This window comes from Pteropus alecto, unplaced genomic scaffold (assembly GCF_000325575.1).
Source record: "Pteropus alecto unplaced genomic scaffold, ASM32557v1 scaffold45, whole genome shotgun sequence".
In the NCBI taxonomy this organism is placed as follows: domain Eukaryota; kingdom Metazoa; phylum Chordata; class Mammalia; order Chiroptera; family Pteropodidae; genus Pteropus; species Pteropus alecto.
Window position 1 is genome coordinate 38,950,690 of NW_006442491.1, and position 6,120 is coordinate 38,956,809.

Genomic DNA, 6,120 nt, shown 5'->3' on the forward strand with positions numbered 1-6,120 from the left:
CGACGCACCCTGCTTTCCCCGCAAGCATACGCTGTTCCCACACAGTCAGGGGCTGCCCTGGTCCCACGCCCGGGGGGCCTCGCCCCGGGAAGCGGGCGCCGCGTGGTCGCGGGGCGGCTGATGTCCGTGGAGACCGTGCTCGCTGTTGGCTGCGGAGCACGGTCTCTAGCGAGGGACCACGCGTGGTCCTGTCACGTGCCTGTCGCTCCGTTAGCCTCGTTCCTGGGAGCGAGAAACCTAAGCCAGGGGGTTCGCGTAATCGTAATTTTGGTTGATTTGCCAAATGTCCAACATAGAGGTCATATCCATTTCTGTCCCCCTGGTAATGGACGAAGGACCGTCCCACAACTTCTGGTCAGGTTTGGGGCGTCAAAGCTTCTCCAGCGTGGTCAGTGGGAAAAACGGTAGTTTACGGTTGTTTAAAGTTGCGTTTCGCGTCATTTTACACATTTAAGAGCCGGCCGTACTGTATATTCTGTGAACTACGTGTTTCCTGCTCATTTTCCTATTGAATTTTTGTTTTCAATTTCAATTGGAGATATATTTGTGTATATATATATATATATACGTATATACATATGTATATATTTTAATTGGTCCTTTGTGAGATAGATAGCAGCTATGTTTCATAATTTCTCACTTGCCTTTTTACTTTTTGTCATAGTGATTTTTATCACGTGGCATTTTTAAAAATTTATTTTCATGCAGTCGAATCCATTTTTTCGCATTGGGGTTTGTGTCATCTTCGGCAAGATGTCATGGGCCGAGGTGTGTCTTCAAATTCATCTGACAGCCTTGGCCCCCAGTATCTGAGACTGTGACCCTTGGAGCTGAGAGGTCATTAAGGGGAAGTGAGGTCACTAGGGCGGGCCGTCTCCCAAAAGGACTGGTGTCCTTACAAGGAGTTTGGGACCCAGGCACACACCGAGGGACAGCCACGGGGAGAACAGCCGTCCACAGGCCATGAGACAGGCCGGGGGGAGCAGCCGGCCAGCACGCTGACCTTGGACTTCCAGCTTCCGGAACTGCGAGGAGACAAACCGGGCTTTTTAGGGCCCTAATCCGTGGCTCTTTGTCACGCCGGCCCGAGCCACCTGCGGGAGAAGGATTTCTCGTCGTGGGATTTTTTAAAAGCAAACGGTCCACTCATCCTCAGACAAGTAGGTTATCTTCCTGTCAAGTTTCTCTATGGATTTCTTTGCGTCCACATCTTCCTCGGTGGCACGGTTGGCTTCAGTGGGATGTCACCTCTTTTAAAAGAGCCGTCGGAGGCCCAGCCCTCGTGTGCCCCCGCCTTCCCCCCTCCCCCCCACTGAGTGTGCGGGCCCGGCAGGCGTGAGCAGCACCTCTGCATGAGCACGCTGCGGGGCCCCAGGGGAGGTGACGTGGGTGAGGGTGGTGTTCACTCCGCTGTGCGCCACACAGGTATGTCCAGGAATCGTCACTGCCCGGGCACCGCAGAAATCCTCCTCCCGTGCTGGCACCCCCCGCCAGACCTTCCCCTACACGGAGGAGCAGGGGGCTCCTAACAGCCACTGTCCCCGCCCCTACGCCGTGCTCGCGGTCCCCAGGGGAGACCCACTTAGAACGTCTGGGCCAGGGGGACCTGCGGCAGGCTCCGACCCGCAGGCCTGACCGCTCCCCGCCCTAGCCACAGGCTGCCCACTAGGCGTCCGCTCCCTCCGCCCCGCTCAGACACCCCCGAGCAGCTCTGCGGGGCGAAAAGGCCGCTTCCCTGTGAGCTGATCCTGGAAGTGTGTGGCGGACGAACCAATTTGTCTCGTTCCGCCCTGGATTTAGGTTTGAGTTAACGAAGTCACCACCGAACTAGTCGGTCGTACATCAAAGAGTTTAGACCTAATGGGCCTTTGAAGGGAGAGTGTAATGTGTGGGGACGGCGTGGGGACAGCGTCCGAGGCAGGGGCGTCCCTGCGGCACACCGCGGGCTTCCACAGGCGCTGCAGTTTCGAGGGGCTTCAGCTCCCCCGTCTTCCTCTGCACCATGACCAGACACGCATGGGACCAGCCGGCCCGGCACACGCGCCTGGTGGCTCTCCGTGTGCGGCGTCACCACAGGAGGGGGCGGGAGACGCGGCTGACTTCCCGAGCCGTACACGTCAGGCCCTGTGAACAGGACTGTCCCCGTGTATCTGCCACAAGGTCCAGCAACACCTTCCCAAGACGGCTCAGTGTCACATTGGGCAGTTCTACGGGTCACGCTGGTGTTTTCTGGATTCATTTCAAAGCTGCCCTTGTAAGGTGCTGAAGGACCGAGGTCGGGCTGTTCAGACTCGGAACAGCAGAGCGCGGAGGCCGCGTGGGCAGAACCTCCCTTTCCGTCCCTGGCCCACCGCTGAACAGCCAGCATCCGACAGCGCCTGGCACGTCAGGCCTTTTAAAAGGAGTGGACTGAGCAAGTAAGACCAACCCTAGAAATTGGGGCAGCATGCTGATTTTTAGAAAAATTACGCATCATATCAAAACTCTGCAAGAATACAGCAGAAAGCTCACAAGACGGGGAAGGATTTCTGGGATAAGGTGCAGGGGAGACGAGGTGCAGAGGAGACGACCTGACATTCAGTGAGGCTTGTCCTCTGAGGTCACCGAAGGAAACCAGAAGTCACCAGGCCACTGCAGCCCTGCAGGTCAGCTTCCAATTATCTCAGGCACCGAAGTTGCTTCGAGCAGGTCCCAGGTTGCTATAGCAAACATAAATAGCATCGCCTAGGGCCTGAGTCGTTTCTGCAATTATGAAAGACAGCGTCTGGCATACTGCATAAAATAACCAGGCACTCGAGGTGGCAAGACAACTGTGTAAAACGCAGGAGAAAATACAAAAAAAAAAAAAAGATTCAGAGGAGATCCAGAAATTAGAGATGTTGAACATAAAAATCTTTATGATTATCCCGTTCGAGGAGACAAGCCATTGAAATGTCTACAAAGAACCTGCAAACTATTTAAAAATAAAGAATCAATTACAAAGGTAGAACAGAAAGATATGTGGACAAACTCTGTGGATTTGTGGATTTCACACAGATCGGATGCAGAAAATTATCAGTGACGTGGAAGACGGGTCAGATGTCAAGGTCAAGAGCAAGTCACAGAGTGACAAATGATGGAAAAGTCCAGAACAGTGTGCGAGAGGCATTGAGGGCCGGGAGCAGGACCAGCCCAGGTGTGACTGGAGTCTCGGAAAAATTGACAGAGAAAACTAGGCAGAAGCAACATCGTATTAGCTGAGAACTTTTTAAAGCTAATAAAAGACAAAAGTCACAGATCTAAGAAGCTTTACAAACCCAAATAAACTTAAAAATTTCACACTAAGGTACATTAGAGTAAAGCTTCTGAAAACCAAAGGCAAAGAGGATTTTATACTTAATTCTTAAAAACAGCAGAGGAAAGAGGCAAGTTTTCTTCAAAAAAAAAAAAAAACACACAGTAGTCACTGAAATCGACAACTCTCTTCTCGACAGCAGCTACAACAGGCTGGGGACAGTGAGGTGACAGTGTCGAGGGACTGAACAAAATAACTGCCGAGCGAGAATGCCATGCTCAGCAGACACTTCGCGGCGAGCGCATCTTCAGACGGAGCCATCCGTCACCAGCAAGCGTTCCGGGCGGTTCGAAGGTCGCTCTTCAAACCAAAGCAGACCCAGAGGGACACGGACGATGCCGTTTCTTTGATCTGCGTCTTAGAAACTAAGCCCCAGTGTGTGCGGTCGTGTACGTGACAGCCACCACCTTCAAGAAGAGGCCGAAAGGGGTCGTCATCCTCCGGGAGCCTGGAGAATGTGGCCTGGTGGAGGGGGGAGCGACGGGGGCGGGGGGTCTGGAGCACAGCGATATCGTTGTTTTAATCTGGATGGCGGTGTCCTGGGTGCTTACTTTGTGGCCAATTATTAAGATGCACATTTAAAGCTTTTACTCTTTTCTTTATGTGTCATATTCGTTGTAGAAACGGTATCTTTAAAAAAAATGAAAGAAATTTAAAAAAAAAAAAACACCTAAGATTTGAGTTAAGTATCGTTTCAAGCAAATGGCTCCAACAAGACAACGTCTTAGACAAAGACGTGACTCGCCAGCTGGCGGAGCAGAGCGCAGGTCCCCGGGACAGTCCGCTGCGGCTTCGGGACAAATTCGGGTGTGGAATGTGCTGGAATATGCTGACGCGGAACCCAGTTAGACCCTGCTGCACCGAGAGACAGAGAGAGAGACAGGGACAGGGACAGGGACAGGGACACAGTGATAAAAAGTTTCAATGTCTTTTTAAAGGCAATGCCTCTTGATTTTTTTTTTTTAAAAGAAAACATACTTTACCAAATGAAAGGAATAAAGACTTTTAGAGTCATCTGACAATGTGGCGTATATTTTATACCTCTGTATTATGTCGGGTTTTTTTATTTATCCCTATCAACACAATGCGAGGCATATAGGAGGTGTTCGATAAATGCTATTTTCCTCCTTACCTTCATCACAGGAAATTGCTTTTATTATTCGGTTCGAAACCTGTAATTCTGACCCAGCGCTGTAATGTAAAAGAAGAACAAGTTCTTTTTTTTTTTTTTTTTAATTCTCAAACTTTGACATTATGGAATTGAAAAGCTGCTGGTTTTACAGCGGTGCTTTTCAGCGATGCATATAATTATCACCCTCTAACATTTATCGAACAGCCACCGAGGAACAGGCATCGCACTAGATAGAGCGGGGCGGCCTCTGAAAGAAAGCGCAACCCGCCGAGAAGGAATTATTGACATAAAAAAGCAATGCGACTGTCTTTGGCAGATATTTAATTACACATTTTCTTTGTGACATGCTGATTTAAAAAGCAAGGAGAGAGAAAGATTCACGGGCTAGAGGGAAAGTAAGAAATAGAAATCTAGCGATTTCCAGTTTAGGGAAAAACAGACGCGCGAATACCACGCTCTGCCCCTCCCCACCCATCTCTCCCTGGGTCATGCCTCCCCTCGTGACGACGACGGGACCGTCCACACGCTGGGGAGTCCCGCGTTCATACATCCGTTTCTTCCTGCCGTGAGGGCTCATTCGTGACTACCCGCTGGCCACGTCTGCGTGTGTCTCCCACAGGGACGTCACAGCATCCGTGGAGACTCGGACTCATCCTTGCAAAAACGCTCTGACTTCCCAACTGCGGTGGTAGCTCCGCAGGTGCTGAGAACCGGAGCCCCAGAAAGGACACGCCCCTCTTCCTGATCCACACCTCGTCATCGGCCTTGTGGCTCCGCCTCCTCGGTGTGTAATCCCGCGTCCCCTCCCCCTCCTTCCAGCGTCACGGCCTCTTCCCACCTGGCGATCGCAAGAACCGCCTGTAACGCTGGCTGCTCGGTTAGTCTCCTCTCTGGGACGGCCACGGCGTGGTGGCTTTTTCATCGAACACACCGCCGATCGTATGAGGCTGCATCCGGGATTGGAGGCTTTTATGGCTCTTCGGAGCCTCCGGGACACTGTCCGAATTCCTAAGCGAGATGCAGCGCCAAGCCTCCCCCACTGGCCGCAGTCCAGGCCCCCGCCGACTGCTTCCTCGTTGGTTGCAAGTTTCAGTGACGCGAGTCCCTACCATCCCCCTGCGCGCTGTTTAATTTCACTTCTCTGTGTCTTAATTTGGGGTGTCCCCTTTGCCTGACAGAGACCCCTTTTTCACTTCAGCGACAGCAGATTTCTTCTCTGAGGTCTAACACAGTTTATCCCTGGTTTCCCTTCCTTCCTGCAAAATTAATCACGTGTTTCCTTGTCACGGCCCCGAGCAGCACTAACTGTTCGTCGCCCTCATTTGTCGCCCGCCTCACACACTGCTCACCACCCTTTGAGCCAGGGCGTGCACAGCGGTTGCGTCCGCTGTATCGGGCATTGGTCCAGGCACTGGGGACACAAGCTAAGCGATCCGCTCGAGGCCAGTCGCCTCGATCCCTCTCTTGTAGAGGCGGGAGGCAGAACAGACACAGATGAAGACACGAGGCCACTTCGCAGAGTCGCCGTCATGAGAAACAGCACCGAGTAACGGGGCAGAGGAGGGCGAGGCTCAGGTGGTCGTACAGGACGTCCCCTCCAGTGAGATGGCACGTGACACATACCCGAATCGTGAGAAGGAACTGGACGTGTGAC